Source organism: Siphateles boraxobius, unplaced genomic scaffold (genome assembly GCF_051911475.1).
Source record: "Siphateles boraxobius isolate OS27281-9 unplaced genomic scaffold, OSU_SipBor_1 6, whole genome shotgun sequence".
NCBI classification, from domain to species: Eukaryota; Metazoa; Chordata; class Actinopteri; order Cypriniformes; family Leuciscidae; genus Siphateles; species Siphateles boraxobius.
Window position 1 is genome coordinate 37,412,089 of NW_027509186.1, and position 18,159 is coordinate 37,430,247.

General features: G+C 38.8%; 2 protein-coding genes across 2 annotated transcripts in view; one reads left to right on the forward strand and one right to left on the reverse strand.

Moving 5' to 3' along the window:
* Window positions 1-15,405, reverse strand: part of LOC143716529 (uncharacterized) — a 204,952-nt gene extending 189,547 nt beyond the window's left edge. The window contains exon 1 of the mRNA XM_077209081.1: window positions 15,229-15,405. The gene's annotated coding sequence lies outside the window, so the exon portion shown is untranslated. The remainder of the gene's footprint in view (window positions 1-15,228) is intronic.
* Window positions 1-18,159, forward strand: part of LOC143715439 (uncharacterized) — a 266,032-nt gene that overhangs the window by 116,108 nt on the left and 131,765 nt on the right. The gene's annotated exons all lie outside the window — the stretch shown is intronic.

Below are 18,159 nucleotides of genomic sequence, written 5' to 3' on the forward strand. Positions count from 1 at the left end.
TTATGAAGCCAGGCCACTCCCAAACCATGAAGTATCCGAAAAATTTCTCCACACATTCTCTAGGCTAATAAATACTCTAGTAACAGTAAAGGTTTATAAAAAGAACCACAACTAATGTGAGTTATAACCTTTAATTAAAAATATAATTAATATTAACACTTTTACACTCAAAGCTCTTCCAGAGCTTGAAGCTTCAGCTGTTTCCTTAACATTCCTTTCCTATTCATTCACAGTATTGCCCGTCAGGAGCTGGATATCTCCGTCTGATATCCTGGACAACACAGGTCAGGTGGGCAAAACGAGACGATAGCCTTTACAAAGTCTTTCGCCTTGCAGGACCCATTCCATAAAGTGACGGTAGGCTGTTAGGCGATATTGTCTACAAAACAGTAACGTTAAGCACAACGTTAGCAATGTGAACAATTTGCACATACAGTATGCTATCATAGATGTAAATATAACAACAATAGCTCAGCTGACTACGCGGGAAGAACATTGTGATAATGTCGAGTGTCCAAACTCTGTTCATTACGTCTTAGTAAAAAAAAGAAAAACAAACCAAATACTCACTTTACACTAAGCCGTCGGTTTTGCCTTTTGCCATTTCAACTTCAAAACTACCTTCTGCCATCGTGATTCGCCTACTATACAAACTTTCTACACAGAGCAAGAGCCTGTTAGCTTAGCTTCAACAGAAAGATGGCTGACACTATCTTTACACTCTGTGGGTGAAATCCCGCCCCGTATGGGCGTGGTGAAAACATGCGGAACTAGCTACTAGTACTGGCTGTAGTTTTAAGCCTCTGGCCCCAAAATCCTCCGATGACGCAAAATGATACAATATTTGATGACAATATTTTGGCTATAGCCTTTTTTTTTGCAGTTTTTAGTTTAAAGTAGTCTAAAGCTAAATTTAAAGACTCAGATGTTCTGTCTTTTATCTTTTTTTATTTTATATTCTACAGGAAAGTTGTATTTGTCAAGCCCTTAGATGTTCCCAATTACCAACTACAGGCTGTTAATATGCCGAACATGTTGCTTGCAAATAAATACACAGTTGTCAATTCATGATGCGTTGTCTTCTCTTAATTGCAATACATAATGTACATTGTTGTTAAATATAGTTTAATAAATAATGCTACATGATAAATAGAAGGCTTCAAATACACCATGTAATCGGTGATCAGTACCGGGTGATACAGCTTCCAGTAATCGGTGATTGGCCCCCAAAATCCTGATCGGAGCACCCCTACTAGATATGATGATATAACATTGATATAAATGATCACATGGATTTAGACCTACCTATGTTGTATTTCTATTAAGCATTCACAGGCACATTTGCTTTATGCATTTCCCCGGAGTCAAAATCAGGCACGTATAAATGTCAGGAAACATTCTGGCTGCATGTAAATATCGATGGATCACTGGATCTTTGGTAAGTTGTAAGGAAAACTATATCAAGTCCAACCTTTAGTTTAAACTGATAATAGTTTGTTTAACTCGCTGTGGTAAGCAGGACGAGGCAGAGGGCCGTGAGAACTGTGGCGTGATTACTAACTAGTGTCACCTGTGTGCCGCACCGGCCTCGTATCTAACGGAGGAGCTTCGGAAGCATAAAAGGAGGAGCGACGACAGTGAAGGATGAGAGAGGAACAGGCCAGGACTTTTCGGTTATGTTTTGTTTATGTGTGTGCAGCAGTCGTCCATTAGAGGCTGCCACCTTTACTTTTGTTTATTATTATTATTAATTTATATATTGTTTGAAGGACTCTATCATCCTTCACTGTTGTTGCTTTTTTTATGCTTTTACTCCTCTGTGAGAAACGAGGCCGATCACACAGCAGGTATTTTGTGACTCAGGGGTGTGTGAGGCTGAGGGGTGTGTGTTTCGGTGGGAAAGTGACGACAATGCATACCCTCTATTCGACCTCTGCTTATTCATCATGGTGATTTCCAAGATCTTTTGAAATTTAACACATTAAACACATTTTATTGGTGTCAACAGCAGGGCTCCAGACTGCGAACAAATAATTGCATTTTACGACCATTTTCCCTGCTTGTGCGACCAAAATTTTATATAGGTCATGCTGGCGCATCAGGCTGGGTATCGAGTTCGGTACTTTTTAGGTACCGAATAGGGATGTATATTTCTGCCAAAAATGGCATTCGAAAATCGAGGAGCAAAAGTGGATTATCGTTCGATAATCAAAAAAAAAAAAAAAAAAACGCACACTCACAATGACAGAAAGGGAGGCCAATTTCATCTTTAGCAATTTGTCATCAAACATACTGTTTATTAATTGAACAAGTAACATGTTTTCGTCGTTTTTTTTAACATAGTTAGCATAGAAGAAAAAAACAATAAGCACGACAGTCCGTTTTTGCATCGCCAAACCAGATGCTCGTTAGATAAAAAAAATAATGTCATATGTCATAATGATTTTATGCGAACCTGCCTTGTTACTGCAATAGCTTCTTTTTAAATAAATTAGTTTCAATCAAAACTATTCGTGTGATGCCACTACCCAATACACACACACACACATTACCGCGGGATTGCGGGTGCTCATTTCATAAGCTGTGGACAATGGTAGCTTATTTTATATGTCCAAAAAACAGATAATAACATCATACTTTTAGTAGTGCTATCGTCACGTAATAATCTGTTTGGTTGTAAAATGTATTACCTGAATGAAATTAACTCTAATGTATCGTCCTGTGGAATCATTCTTCACAGACATCATACGAAGATGTACAACTAGATCTTCAACGCTGGCAAAAATATGACGCATTTGCAGATTTGCTTTCACTAGACTAGACTGTAGGCCCACGGCCACTTCATCCAACGCTCTTGATGTTCTTAAATCTTCCTGTTACGACTCCGAGTCGAGTTTGAATTGAAAGCGCTTCAGACGATTCAGTGCGTGCAGGAAACTGAACAGATATTTAAAACTGATTTGCGAACCAATTTAGACAGATCTGCCAACTTGTTTGATGAAGTCTTTGAACAGAATCGACTCAAAAGAGTGATTCATTTGTGAATTGAGCATCGCTCATGCCCATAAAAAAAGATACAGCGCGCTTGGAATAAACTACACATTTAACAGCATGTATTGCATTAAAATAAAGTAACGAGAGGAACGTCGCCCAACGTAACGAAGTAAATGTAGCCTACTTTGTTACTACCATAGACGGTTACTACCATAGACAGCAAAGGTTACTACCAACCGCTGTTGGGCGCAGAGTTAACGGTCACGGTGCTCTTCTTCTGTTGTTTGTTTACACTATGTATAAAACACTGGTATCCTAGATCGCGCAGTAGGGGGTTTCATTCATGTTAGTGACAACTTGTGTCCCCCACCCGAAAAATACCCTGCTGCGTGATCTGTGACAGTTGGTCTCCGTCAATTATGACACATTGGAATTGCGCGAAAATATAACGATATTCGAAAAAGCAATTTTATGATCGAATTTCGAACGCAGTTCGACTATTCGAAGATCGCGACTCATCCCTAGTACCGCCCGAATTGCCTCGATACTACCGAGTATCGAAACATGTCTTGTTTTTCGGTACCAAATTTCGGTACCTAACACTAGTTTATCCGGCTGCCCAGAGACGTGGCTCGTCACACGTGAGGCTGTAGTGTGTGTGTGTAAGCGTCCCAACCCAGATATAGAAAATATGTGGAAATTATCAAAAGTGTACCTATGTACCAGACTCGATGCAAGAAGCACGCAATGCAATATTTGACAAGATAATTGCTGCCAAGACCGGCAACACGGTATGTAAATCTGATAAGGCACTTAAAAGCGCACAGAATACACTTGAGAGTAGAAAGTTAATCCATCTTCGATTGCAAGAACTGAAGCACGTCACAAATGAACCGAAACTCAGCGTGTATAGGATACTTGCCTCAGACATGAGACAAATCGACAAATTAACCTGAACATGTCTTTTCGCATTGCTTTTCATGTGTGCCGAGCGCGAGGCATATCCCGCCCCCAGTAGCCTATATTTCATTCAATTCACATTTATTTGTATAGCATTTTTCACAAAACATATCGTTTCAAAGCAGCTTTACAGAAAACGCATGTCTAAATTACAATTTAGAGTAATCTGTTATCAGAGGTGACTGCATGTAATGCATTTCAATTACTTTTTCATTTAGTTTCATTGTTAAATAATGCATTAAGTTAAGGCAGAAACAATGAGCTGATTGAAGTAAAGAATACATGTTGTTAAATGATTAGGAAACAGAAAACTTTAGCATTGGTGCTTCTTACAGACTCAAAATATGAGTGTAAAAAAGTAAACAAACTGAAAAAATGTAATTTTTTTTTTAGGTAATGTTGTATTGTTAAAACTGGTATCGAAAAAAGTATCGTTCAGGAACCGGTATCGAGGTAAGGTATCGGTATCGAAAATTGTGTTACGATACCCAGCCCTACTGGCACAACCACAACGTTGCCCAGCATTACATGGAACACGAAATAAAAAAATCGGATTGAAACTGCGCTACTCATTTGAGCTTCACGGACTGTTTATTAGTTCAGACCAATAATTGACAGCACAGCGTTACGAGCTACTTGATCATGTGACACCGTTACTACACAGTGCTGGGAGATCCAGTGAGAAACATTCAGATTTGGCACAGAGTTCTCTGTTATAAACCATAGATATCAGATTAAACAGCGCTGACATGGAAACCAGGATGATTGAACAAGTTATAGAAGGCTTTAAGTCCACAAATCAGCAAAATTCATTTCCTCACCCTCATGTTGTTCCAACCCCTTAAAGGGGACATATCATGCTAAATCCACTTTTTTAGCCCGTAAATGCATTTTGTTGTACAACCCCAAATCAGAAAAAGTTGGGACATTTTGTAAAATGCATTAAAATCAAGAATCTGTGATTTGTTAATTCTATTTAAACTTTTTTTAACTGACAAAAGTACAAAGAAAAGTTTTCCAATGTTTTCATTTACCAACATAATTGTATTTTGTAAATATGAACACATTTTGATGGCTGCAACACACCCCAAAAAAGTTGGGACTGAGACAAAATAAAAGTGATAAGATAATCCAAATTAGATTATCCAACTCTTTTGAAACAGTCCACAATGAGCAGGTGAATTGGTAATAGTTGAGGGTATCGTGTTTAGGTGTAAAAGTGCTTCTCCGTCTTTTTAAGCAAAGATGGGTCATGGCTCATCACTTTGTGCCAAATATCATGAGAGAATTGTCAAACAATTTAAAAAAATCACATTTCTCAATGCAAGATTGCAAAGAATTTATGTCTTTTATCATCTTCCATACATAATATTGTCACAAGATTCAGGGAATCCAAAGAAATCTCAGTCTGTGTTGGGTAAGGCAGTAGACCTCTGTTGAATGTTCGGGACCTTTGAGCCCTCAGATGGCATTGCACAAGATACCATCATGCTAATCCGTTAAATACAGCCACATGTGCTCAGGAGTAATTTGGAAAAACCGTTTACACTGAACACAGTCTGACTCTGCATTAAGAAATGCCACATGAATCTTTGTTACGCAAGGAGAAAGCTTTACATCAGTTCTATGTGGAGATCCCGGCGAGTTCTCTGGGCCTAAGCTCATCTCAGATGGTCTAGATTTAAAATCTGGGATTTTTTTTTAGGCCATATCGCCCAGCCGTACAGGCAACAATGACCACAGACTGTTGAGCGGCTGTCTTGTATCAGACAAGATTGGGCAAACATTCCACTAGCAAAACTCCAACAATTAGTATCCTCAACTCCCAAATGATTAAAAAAAAGTGTAATTAAAAGGAAAGGTGATGTGACACAGCGGTAAACATGTCTCTGTCCTAACTTTTTTGGGGTGTTACAGCCATCAAAATCAAAGTTTGTTCATATTTACAAAATACAATCATGTTGGTCAGTGAAAACATCGGAAAACTTTCTTTGTACTTTTGTCAGTTAAAAAAAGTTTAAATAGAATTAACAAATCACAGATTCTTGATTTTAATGCATTTTACAAAATGTCCCAACTTTTTCTGATTTGGGGTTGTATATTTGGAGTGTTTATAAGTACAGAAAAGTTGAAATTAGTCTCTTCAGGTGCTTTGTTGATATCTTTATATTCTGTTATGGTCATATTTTGCAACCTGTTCCGAATTTTCTATTCTCTATGACGTTTTTTTGAACAATTACGTCACAGTATTTGCAGTGGAACTGCCAAATAAGGACATCACCCCAACGGCCCAACACTTCGAGCAATCCGCCATTTTTATTTCTCGCTGTGATTTTGTAGTCCAAGCTCAAGGATGCTGAAGTTACGAGAGGGTAAGTCAAAATGTTCGGTTGTTGGATGTAGTAACCCACACGCTTCATTACACCGTCTCCCAGCATCAGAACCTCTTCGAAGTGCCTGGTTGAGTTTTATTTTTCATGGAAATGTACCCACATCTGTGGGTAAAGTCATTTTTGTGTGCGCAAAGTGTGTGCACTTCAATGATAACTACTTCAGCAACCTCCGCCAGTATAAAGAAGGATTTGCCGATAGAATTCGTCTGATTGAGGGGTCAATTCCTTCTATCTTTGGAGACAACGAACAGAGCACTTCGGTAAGCTGTAAATGACGTTAATAAAAATAAAGTACTTTACTTTCTTAAAACACACGGTGGTCATGGTTTAGCAATACCTTTGTCTTTCTTTTTTTTTTTTAAGTACACGTCTGTAGCAGTATTACTGTTGTTGAGTTTCATCATGATAGTGGTCATTTAGCTGCTGTGCTTTCTGATGCTTTTCTAAACGTAGCCTATTATACTTTAGTGCTTTTCTTTAATTGTTTATAATATAAATTATATTTTATTTTGTGAGTGTTAAATAGTTGTTGTAAAACATGCAGTATTGTAGTAGTGGGCATAGATGGAGAGGTTACTGTAATACAGTAACATACCATTGCGATACATCCATATGAAGACGTTGTTCTGCAGGTTCGTCGTCTTCATTTTCATCTCGCTCCGGGTCCGGCTCTGACTCGAACATGTAAGGCTTGATGGACAAGTCTTCCGTTGTTGACATTTTGTTAATAACGTGTGAATAAAAGGTTTCTGTACCGCTAGATAATCGTATCTCTGCTATCAAACTACAAAAATGAACGAACCGGCTGGACTTGAAACGAGTGTCACCTCTGCAACCTGGAGAGGGGGTGGGGTATGAAGTGTCTCATTTGCATTTAAAGAGACCGCACCAAAACGAGTTGCTCTCAGACGCACATCAGAAAAGGGGGTAGAAAAGGGGCCTGTGGAGCTATAATAATGAAGAATTCAGACCTAAGCATTGCAGTTACGCTTTATATACCACAAATGTGACCGGTCACGGAAACTAGGGACACAAGTCGGTTCTGGGGCATTTTGAGTTATTCATAGATTCTGAAAGTGTAATCTCCAAGCTTTCCAACGATGTGTAACATGTGGAAATCTGATAATATTTGGAGAAGTTGTGGCCATTTGAAAGTAGAGACTTAAAAAAGCTCAAAGATGAGAAAACGACCTCTAAAGATTGTGCAGTTCTCACCTGTCTCTGCTGCTGGGGGTGACAATCGGGCTCATTTACATCTCATTTAGATAAGCCATTCCCCCTGTAAAGCTCCCCCCTGTGCTTTACAGCTTTTTTTTGCACTTCGAATGAGTGCACTTCTGTGGCACTAGGCGAAAAACAATTGTGCTGCGCCTCTATTTGCAACGTACCAGCAACAACACACAAAGACCAATATGCCATATAGCCTGCATATAACGCAAAACCAGCAACAACACACAAAGACCAATATGCCATATAGCCTGCATATAACGCAAAACCAGCAACAACACACAAAGACCAATATGCCATATACATATAACGCAAAACCAGCAACAACACACAAAGACCAATATGCCATATACATATAACGCAAAACCAGCAACAACACACAAAGACCAATAAGCCATAGGCCTACATATAACGCAAATAGTGCGCAACGCTCGTGTGCCCAAAATGTCAACAATATTAAAGTTTATGCAGGAGGCAAATGCCTGCTGGCATTTTTCTTTAAGCAGTCATGCCAGGACTTTTCCAAATAATCACATTTCACCTCCTCAAATTACTGTTGCAAATCTCTTTACACCACTTTCTTATGTGCGTAATCGTATACACACACAAATGAAATGTCCGCAGGCACATTATATCACCAGCAGGTTCAGCATCTTAAATAACGACTAAAGAGCAAATTAAGCTTAACTTACATTTCAGAAACGCGCACGGCAGGCCTTCATCGCAGCAAAGGTCTTAACTGCATCCTCTATTTCGATTCTCTGTGCCAGTTCATGTTCTATGGAGATTGTTGCCAGTCCATTAACTCTGTTCCCTGTTCACAAAACGTTCCCCATTCAAAGCAATCGGGACGTCACATATGAATAGGGGTGCAACGGATCCAAAAACTCACGGTTCGGATCGTTTCTCGGATCAGAGTAACGGATCGGATCATTTTTCGGATCAGCAAAAAAAAAAAAAAAAAAAAATGGCCTCATGTCTGCACCTATAAACACACCGATAGTTAGGCCTGTCATGATTACAAATTTAGCTGGACGGTAAATTGTCCAAGAAATTATTGCGATAAACGATAATATTGATAATAAACGATAATATTGTCGTTCTGAGACCATTTTCATCTAAAATAATGATAATGGCATAATAATGCAGGTATAGCTTTTCAAAGATCAATAAACTTTTATTTCTAAAGACTATTTAACACTGAAAACATTTTAAATATCCGCAATAAATGAACAAAACAACCAAAAACAATAAAAGCAAGGGACTCTCATTCTCTGTTAACAAAAAATGCATGTCTTGTCTTACCAATGTGTGACTTACGTTCACACTGAGAATCATATGCATCATGTACTGTGTGAGCATGCGTCTCATATGAGTATGTGCGCTAGTTTGTGTGTGTGCTCGCGTCTCATATGAGTATGTGCGCGGAGAGTTTGTGAGTGTGTGCGCTCGCGTCTCATTGAGTTTGTGCGCGAGTTTCTGTGTGTGTGTGTGTGTGTGTGCTCGCGTCTCATATGAGTATGTGCGTGGAGAGTTTGTGTGTGCGCGCGCGCGTCTCATATGAGTATGTGCGCGAGTTTGTGTGTGCGTGCGTCTCTCATATGATTATGTGCGTGGAGAGTTTGTGTGCGCGCATCTCGCGTGTGTAGAGTTTGCGTGTATGTGCGTGAGCGACTTTAGGTGTGTCTTTGTGCATTTCATATGTTGTTTGAGCATTCAGCAGTATACATGTATGTTTGACTACTTAGTATGTGTATGCAAGTGTTTCATATATGTGTGCGTGAATGAAGTTTGATTTAAGCCCTAGATGGCACCTTATATGAGGGAGAGAGAGAGAGAGCGCTCGCGAGAGAGAGAGAGAGAGAGAGAGGGACGAGCGAGGGGTAGTGCTGCGCGAATGCCGTTTGTGATGGCTTTAGCCCAGTCTGATTGTGCAACAAGGGGCTGCTTAAATGCTGCAGTGATAAGCGGTTGTTGAGCAGCCTTAGTTTTCATTCCTGTCAGTGAAACATCGGGGTGATGTCGCTTCAAATGCGTGGCCATGCTGCCACAGTGCCTACACATTGTCACGGTTTTATCCACTAACCTCTTTCCTTCATCATTATATTTGACAGGGAAGCCAAAATGCTCCCATACAGGGGATTTAAATGACGCGGGGCGTTCAAGCTCCTCCGTTCCTCCGCTCGCCATGACCACGCTGTGTGTGGACTGAACATGCGCACAACTTTTTTTTTTTTCATAAATCAATCCGCGGATCACGTGTGTGCCGAACCGAAGATATTGATCCGAACGGATCACGGATCAATGATGATCCGTTGCCCCACTACATATGAAACAGCCAGCCACCGCTGTCAGCGAGCCGAGCCGCCGTATTCAAGCACTGAGGGCGCGCGCGCCGCACCCATACCTCCGGTTCAGTTTCCCGAGCCCAGGAAGTGCGGCGAAAACATTTTCGGTGTAACTGCCAGACGGTTCAGCTCGTCTGCGACAATCTTTGCGGCATCCATCTTCATTGAATTTTGATATCAGATAGAGCCGGCCAGAGCACAGCATAATAAGTAGCCATGCGGTTCACTTGGAGGGCGGGGGCAAAAGCGCCGGGTTATTCAGTATGGATATACACACAGACAATGACACGCCACGCCCCTACTGCATGCTAGAATCTCAGAAAACAAGCCGATTTCAACCTCAAAATGTAAGCTTTTAAATATACCAATACTGCCATCTCAAACATGGAGAGGCTTCTTCGTGATTTCAATTAACAGATTCTGCAAAAAAATTAAATTCACCAATTTTGAAAAAAAACTCTTCTTTCTCATTTTGCTCGAAAGTTGTGCTGCCGACTTGTGTCCCTGGTTTCTGTGACGGGTCACAAATGTACGATTTATATGTAAAAAGGAACGATTTAAAAGCATGATATGTCCCCTTTAAGACCTTCGTTTACCTTCGGAACACGAATTAAGATATTTTTTATTAAATCTGAGAGCTGGATCACTCCTCCATAGGATTCTTAAGTAAATACTGACAGAATTTTCATTTTTGGGTGAACTAACCCTTTAATATAGTAACACTAACTGTAACTATGGTATTGTGACAGACAATAGTCAGACGCTTACGAGTACTACACATCCTTTTTTGCACTTCAAAACTATATCATCTAAATGTTATCTTTAATGTGATGACCTAAACCTTTTTTGTTCATCCTTCAAAGACGGTCCCAATTTACAAAATCTAAAAGTTTCAAGATTTAGGAAAACTCATACTTATTTAAAAATAAAAAAAGATTAAATTACCATTGTAACCAGTAGGTGGTTGCTGAGGACCGCTTTATTAGCTATTTTTACTCCCTAATATCTATTTTGTCCCTCGTTTTGCTTTTAAATTATTATCAAGACATTATGAATGATAATAATTAACGTTAAAGTTAATTTTATCTACTCCTCAAATTAAGCTCAGGGCTTTATTGTCAGCTCCACAGTATTACCACTTTCTGTAGAACTTAGTGGCTCCGGTGCTGCTGCCCTCAAATGTTTGTCTGGAGCCCTGTGAACTTAAAATAAAACTGCATTGTAATTTATGGACGTTATGTCCAGTGCTCGAATTGAATCAAGTCTTATGGGGGGTCCCCACCATAAAAAAATGTCACCATAAAAATATATATTTTTGGGTGGGGGATTGTTTGGTGGTTAGTCTCGCAATATACAAAATACAAAATATACATATAATATATTTGATCATAATATGCATAAATATATACTATTTATTAAAAACTGTTAAGATTTTTAAAATGCTTTTAAAAGAAGTCTCTTTTGCTCAAAGCTGCATTGATTTGATAAAAAAAAGAATAATACTGTGAAATATCGTGACTGTTTTCTATGTGAATATATAGTCAAATGTAATTTATTCCTGTGATCAAAGCTGAATTTTCAGCATCATTACTTCAGTGTCATATGATCCTTCAGAAATTATTCTAATATGATGATTTTATGATCAACAAACATTTATGATTATTATCAATGTTAGAAACAGTTCATATTTGTGTGGAAACCGTCATACATTCTATTTTTCAGGATTCGTTGACGAATAGAAAATTCTAAATAACAGTATTTATTTGAAATAGAATATTTTGTTACACTGTTATGTCTTTACTGTCACTTTTGATCAATTTAATGCAACCTTACTCAATAAAAGTATTAATTTCTTTCCTAACATTTTTTTTTGTAAATTCTTACTAACCGCAAGCTTTTGAATGGCAGTGTATAATGCTACAAAAGTTTCTATTTCAGATAAATTTAGTTCTTTTGAACTTTCCATTCATCAAAGTAAAAAAAAAATCAAAATCAAAAATAAATGTACACAACTTTGTACAATTATTCAACATTGATAATAATCATAAATGTTTGTTGAGCATCAAATCATCCTATTAGAATGATGTCTGGAGGATCATGTAATGAATAGGAAGTAATGATGGTGAAAATGCAGCTTTAATCACAGAAATAAATTATATTTTATTGTATTATTATTATTTTAAATTGTAATAATATTTCATAATATTATTATTTTTAGTATATTTTGGATCAAATCAATACAGGTTTGGTGAGCAGAAGATACTTTTGAACAGTATTTAACATCCAACATAATGATTCTAGCTTTATTTACCAATGTAGTATTTACCCTAAAAACAACTGGATGAAAAATGTGACACTGTGACGATAATGTCTGTTCCAAAAGACTTGATTAAATGCATGAAACTAGTTTATTAGATATTAAACATATAAATTGTGACAAAATAGTCTGTGTGTTGGTGGGGATTTTTCAACGATTTCAGTACATACGATTTTTATATAGTTACGTCCAGTAGGTGGCGGCAAAGGACTGTTATGAGTGAATAAGTCAGTCAGCAGACTATTCAACCATTTCAGTGAAAAAGGCTGCTTTATTCGGTAACAAACAATGCTATGACTATTAAGGTCTATCATTGCTATTTCAAGAGTGAATCCCGCATAAATGCGGATGTAATTCCCAAAACTTTGCAGCGTGTACGTGGCCATTGGTCCTAGCAGCATGAAAAACAAGTTTTATACCAATTCTGAATGGATATTAGAAAGCATAGAAAGCGCTCCCTACTAAAAAGCTGTTACTTATCTTCATCGAGATCTGTAGAACTCCCGTAGAACCAGGACTATTAATAATGAAAAATTAGTGACTTAAGCCTAAATGTTTCCAATTTATGCAAGTAATACAAAAGCCCCGACATATGGAGTGGATAGATACATGTTTTTACATTGTACTTGTATTTTTAAAGGGACACTTCACCCATTTGCATTAAGCTTTGTATCTTTAGAAACCCAGTCATATTTTTGAATGGTCATGATTTATTCCCTTATTTTCCCCTGAGATGGGAGAAATAAGGATTTAAGTGTTCCACTTCCTGCTTTTTATGATGTAAAAATCGTCATTTTGCGTTATAAAAAGCAGGAAGTCCCATTTCTTTGTATAAGGGTTAAGACTACAAACACTAGCTCATCATTTATTCAGGGGGAGGGGCCCACTCAAGCTACAGACCTATTACAGATCAGTAGGTGGGACTTCACTTGCCAAAACTAATAGCAATATCCGCCATCTTGTTTGGAAGCTAAGCTAACAAGCGCTGTGGAGCCAGATGGGAAGTTACGACAATGATGGAAGGAAATAAACATGATATGCAAGAAATGATGATATTGAAAGTCTTCTGCTCAAATCCGATGTCCGTGGCTATCTTTACGAGCCGCAATACAGCGAAGTGTCGGATTGCAGACACGAGCAGTTAGAACGACAGGACCAGTCCGCCTCAACTCGAGCCAGTGCGGGCTCCTCGTCCGTAACAGGCAGGTCTTCTCTATCGGCTGCAGAAGCCGCAGCAGCCGCGCCCTGTTCCTCCATCAGCCAAATCAGAAGACCTGCCTGTCGCGGACGAGGAGGCCGGACTGGCTCGAGTTGAGGCGGACTGGTCCTGTCGTTCTACCCGCTCGCGTCAGATTGCCAACACGAGCGGGTAGAACGACATGACCAGTCAGCCTCAAGTCGAGCCAGTGCGGGCTCCTCGTCCGTGACAGGCAGGTCACGGTCTCGCGTTGTACCCGCTTGTGTCGGCAATCCGACTGAAATATCCACTTCCAGATTGCCAGTACTGCGGGCACCATTAAGTTGAGGAAGCTCAGGAGGAACTATTGTAGTTACTATTGTATTGTTGAACTTTTATTGTTAACATAATTATTTTTGTTGATATCATTATTGAAATAAATGGTTCACATTTACGTTGTTTTCCTTATTAGTGTTTTATTCCACGTGTATGTTAGATAAATTTGGACGACCAACATTCCATCAGTGGAACTAATGTTACTAACCTACTGTTACCTTACATGATAATAGATAACAAAAATGGTCATGCCTACATATTTGTATTCTTATTTTGCAAATCCAAATTGCATTACAATGTTCGGACTGAACATTCTACATAAATAGAAACGAGGAGTAATTCAATAATGAGTTGTGGGAGTTGTGGTTTTCAGTACAAATGCGCCCTAAAGTTACTTTCTGTCTTTACTCGGTCAAGAAGGCACCAAATTCGAAAATTATATTATATTTCGACTACATATATGACCCAGTTTCAATAAAGATGAATCCCACGGGTGAAATGCTCCTTTAAAGTTCAAGTTCAAGTTATCATCAACTTCGTCTGTGGTCTAAAGTCAAACCTTTCCTTAATCATAAAACTCATAAAAAAGAGATGGCGGTTTCATGCTTTTTATCACCTCACGTGTTAGACTACTGCAATTCACTTTACTGCAGGATTTCAAAGTCTCAAATTGCTCATCTTCAGTTTGTGCAAAATGCTGCTGCAAGATTCCTTTTTCATTTATTCCTTTTTCAAAAGTCATTTAAATTGATAATATCACCTGTATACCTAATTACTGTTTTTGATGAGTGCCCAATTTCAGAAAAAAAGGGTTGAATAAGCGCCACCTGCTTGCGATAGCTGTAAATGTAAGCACAACAAAAGCTCACGTTGTTTTCCAAAGACAGATATTGATTACAGAAGTCTGTATCTTAAACCTGCATTGATTGGTTACTTCCACTGTAACTGAATTTCCCCACATAAATGTTAATGCTTTGATGTTAAAGCTAGAATGTCCACTAATGTGTTTATTTACAAAATGAGTGGAGAAATTTTTTATTTTTATCAATTTTCATAACTGCAATTTATTATTTCTATAGGTTATACAAAAAAAGACTAAATAAATAGGATGAATAAGCTGATCTATAGCATGTAAACTGGTGGTAGCCTCGTCTATGAAAGGTACACTCCTCTAAGCTCACAGAAATGGTTAGATTTTATCACGTATATTAAGCGTGAAATACGCGCGTAAAATGAAATACGTGTTAAAATTCACGTGTTTCTGGCCCTCTTGGCCTTCGATAGCAGCAGGACCTCTAGACGCGCGTAAACGCGTCGTTTACATTGAAATCACTCGTGCCATGTCCTATTCGCGTTTGGTGTTAACGCATCATAATAATAAACCAGGACACACAACACATTTCATTACATTGGCCCATAAACACACAAACTAGAGGAGCTGGTTAATGTTCAACTCTGCGATGTAACATCTCTCACCTGCAGACTGGAAATATACGGCAGGCGTCCGAAGAAAATATTCCACTTATGTCCTTCTTTCAAGATCGTTAACAGCGTCACTTTCAGCCTCAACTGGTAAAAGTTTCATTCTTTCTTCTCGTCTCGTTCACGCTTCTGTCTTCTGCGCATCCCCAGTGCGCAATGTCATGTTTCCCGTTCGCGCTTCTTGTCTTCTGCGCATCCCCAGTGCACAGTGTCATGTTTCTTAAAGGGGCCGCAGATTCTGAAAGTCCCCACGAACCGACCAAGGGGGTAATCCATCAGCCGGAAGTTGAAGCCTCGCGGGAGCCGCCATTGTAGCAGAACTTCACCTGCTGTTAGCATTCCATTGACTCCCATTCATTTTGGCGTCACTTTGACAGCGAATAACTTTACATCGGCATCCAAAGACTTCATTTGTCCATTATTTATTTCTAAATAAACACGACAATGTATAAAAGTCTCCATTACTTTGTATCTTACGTTATGGCCCCGTAGAAGCAGTTTTTGTTAAAAACAGGCTAACGATTGCGTCATCGTTGCAATTTATAGAAACAACTGGACTCCAGGCAGTGAAAGGTGGATTTGCAGTTATCATTTTTGTGTCAATATGCTGAATTTAGTGGTAAAATCATTCTCTATATATTGTATTGTTATATATTGCAGTGACAACTCATCAATCAAATATTTACCACTGTATATTCTGTATAATTTGACATTTTTAAATAAACACTGACAAAAAACTATACAAGTTTTAAGTCTAGACGATATGATGATATATATAACATTGATAAGTGATCACCTGGATTTAGACATGCCTATTTTGTATTTATAAAGCGTTCACAGGCAAATTTGCTGTATGTATTTCCCCGGTGTCAAAATCAGGCACATATAAATGTCAGGGAACACGATTCATGGCTGCATGTCAATATCCATGGATCACTGGATCTTTAGTAAGTTGTAAGGAACACTATATTGAGTCCAATCTTGAGTTTAAACTGATAATCATTTGTTTTACTTGCGTTTTCGCAGTTTCCCCTATTAAATCCAGTCACGCAGCTGCTCTTCTGCCACTCAGTCCGGCTGAGGGGGCGTTTTTCCGGCGGGAAAGTGACGTTAACGCATTCCCTCTATTTAGAAGGCGCTTTTATCCAAAAAAGGAACAAAGCAATTCGTCAAATGTCAGTCATAATACAGGTTAGACAATAATAATACAGGCCTGGGACACACTGGCTGCGTGGCGTAGCGTCTCAGCTGCGTGGCGTGTCCGTTTTTATTTCGGCTCCCATGTTAACAGGTTAGAGCTTGCACACTGCCTGCGTGACACGCGCGTCGGAAAACGCGTGCATGCTAGAAATAGAACCGACGCCTATTTTTCACGCGACACGCAAGCGTGTTGGAAGCGTTTCCAGGCAAAATACATTAGGAAAAGATGTTTATGTTATTTTGTACACGAATACATATTAATAAATTAAATTTGACAAATTCAGATATAAATATAGGCCTAATTTAAAAATAAATAAATAAATAAATAGGCCTAATTATCAATTTTCAAATATTGCACCTGTCAATACAGAACGAAATATTTCTGTAGTCTATTTTGCTGTCAATACTGCTGTGCTGACAGTGTCTTTATCAGTAGGCTTTATAAATAAATAAAAAATAAATAAATATTGTTTTATAAATAAAAGTGCGTGCAGGAGACTTAACATATCATTCAAACTGATTCGCGAACCGATTTCGACAGTTAATAATAATAATAATAATATGTTTATTTTCTATAGCGCCTTTCAAGAACCCAAGGTCGCTTCACCATGTAATACAAAAAACAAATAGCAAACAAACAACAAGCGAACAAATACAAAGGCCATCTGCTTACGAGAGGCAAAACAGATGGAAACAAGCATACACTGGTTTGCATGAAAAGAAGGAGATATTGCATTATTTATCAAAATATGCTATTATGATAAAGTATGTAGCAGATAGAGTTGGAAAAGTGCAGAACAGAGAAAACAGTGATAAGGAAGATGATTTATTGGGCAAGCTTGAAGAAATGAGTTTTCAGATGTTTTTTGAAGGACCGGATGTTGTCGTTCGCACGAAGATTCGGGGGCAGCTTATTCCAGAGCGTAGGGGCAGCAACATTAAAAGCCCTTCCGCCCACCGTGGAGAGTCTGACCCGGGGTACCATGAGAAGGTTTTCCGTGCTAGATCTGAGGGCCCGAGTTGGAACATATGGCTGTACCAAGTCAACAAGGTATTTGGGTGCCGGGCCATGTAGGGCTTTAAATATTAGGATTAACAGTTTAAATTGGATGCGGTGTATGACAGGAAGCCAGTGCAGTTGGTGAAGGATAGGAGTGATGTGAGCAGATTTTTTATTTTACGTGAGGGTGCGTGCAGCAGAGTTTTGAACCATTTGGAGGCGGTGTATTGCTTTGGTTGGTAGTCCGCTATATAATGAATTACAGAAGTCCAATCTGGAAGTGATAAAAGCATGAATAACAGTTTCCGCATCTGTAAAGGTAAGAGAGGGGCGAATACGAGCAATATTCCGCAGGTGTAAGAAGCATGATTTGACAGTCTGACTAATGTGTGAGTGAAAGCAGAGCGTGGGGTCGAACAAAACTCCCAGATTCCGTACAGTTTTTGAAGGCCTAATCTCAACACCATCAATATCAATAAAAATGTTTTGTGATCTAGGGTTAATCAACAGGATTTCTGTTTTACCAGCATTAAGCTGCAAAAAGTTAGAGGACATCCATGTTCTAAGGTCATGAAGGCAGGAGATAACTGAAGGGGGCAGAAAAGATGAGTTTGGGTCAATCGTGAAGTAGATTTGAATATCATCAGCGTAGCTATGAAAATTGAGACCATGCTGTCTGATGATCTGGCCTAACGGTAGTAAGTATATTAGAAATAGAAGCGGGC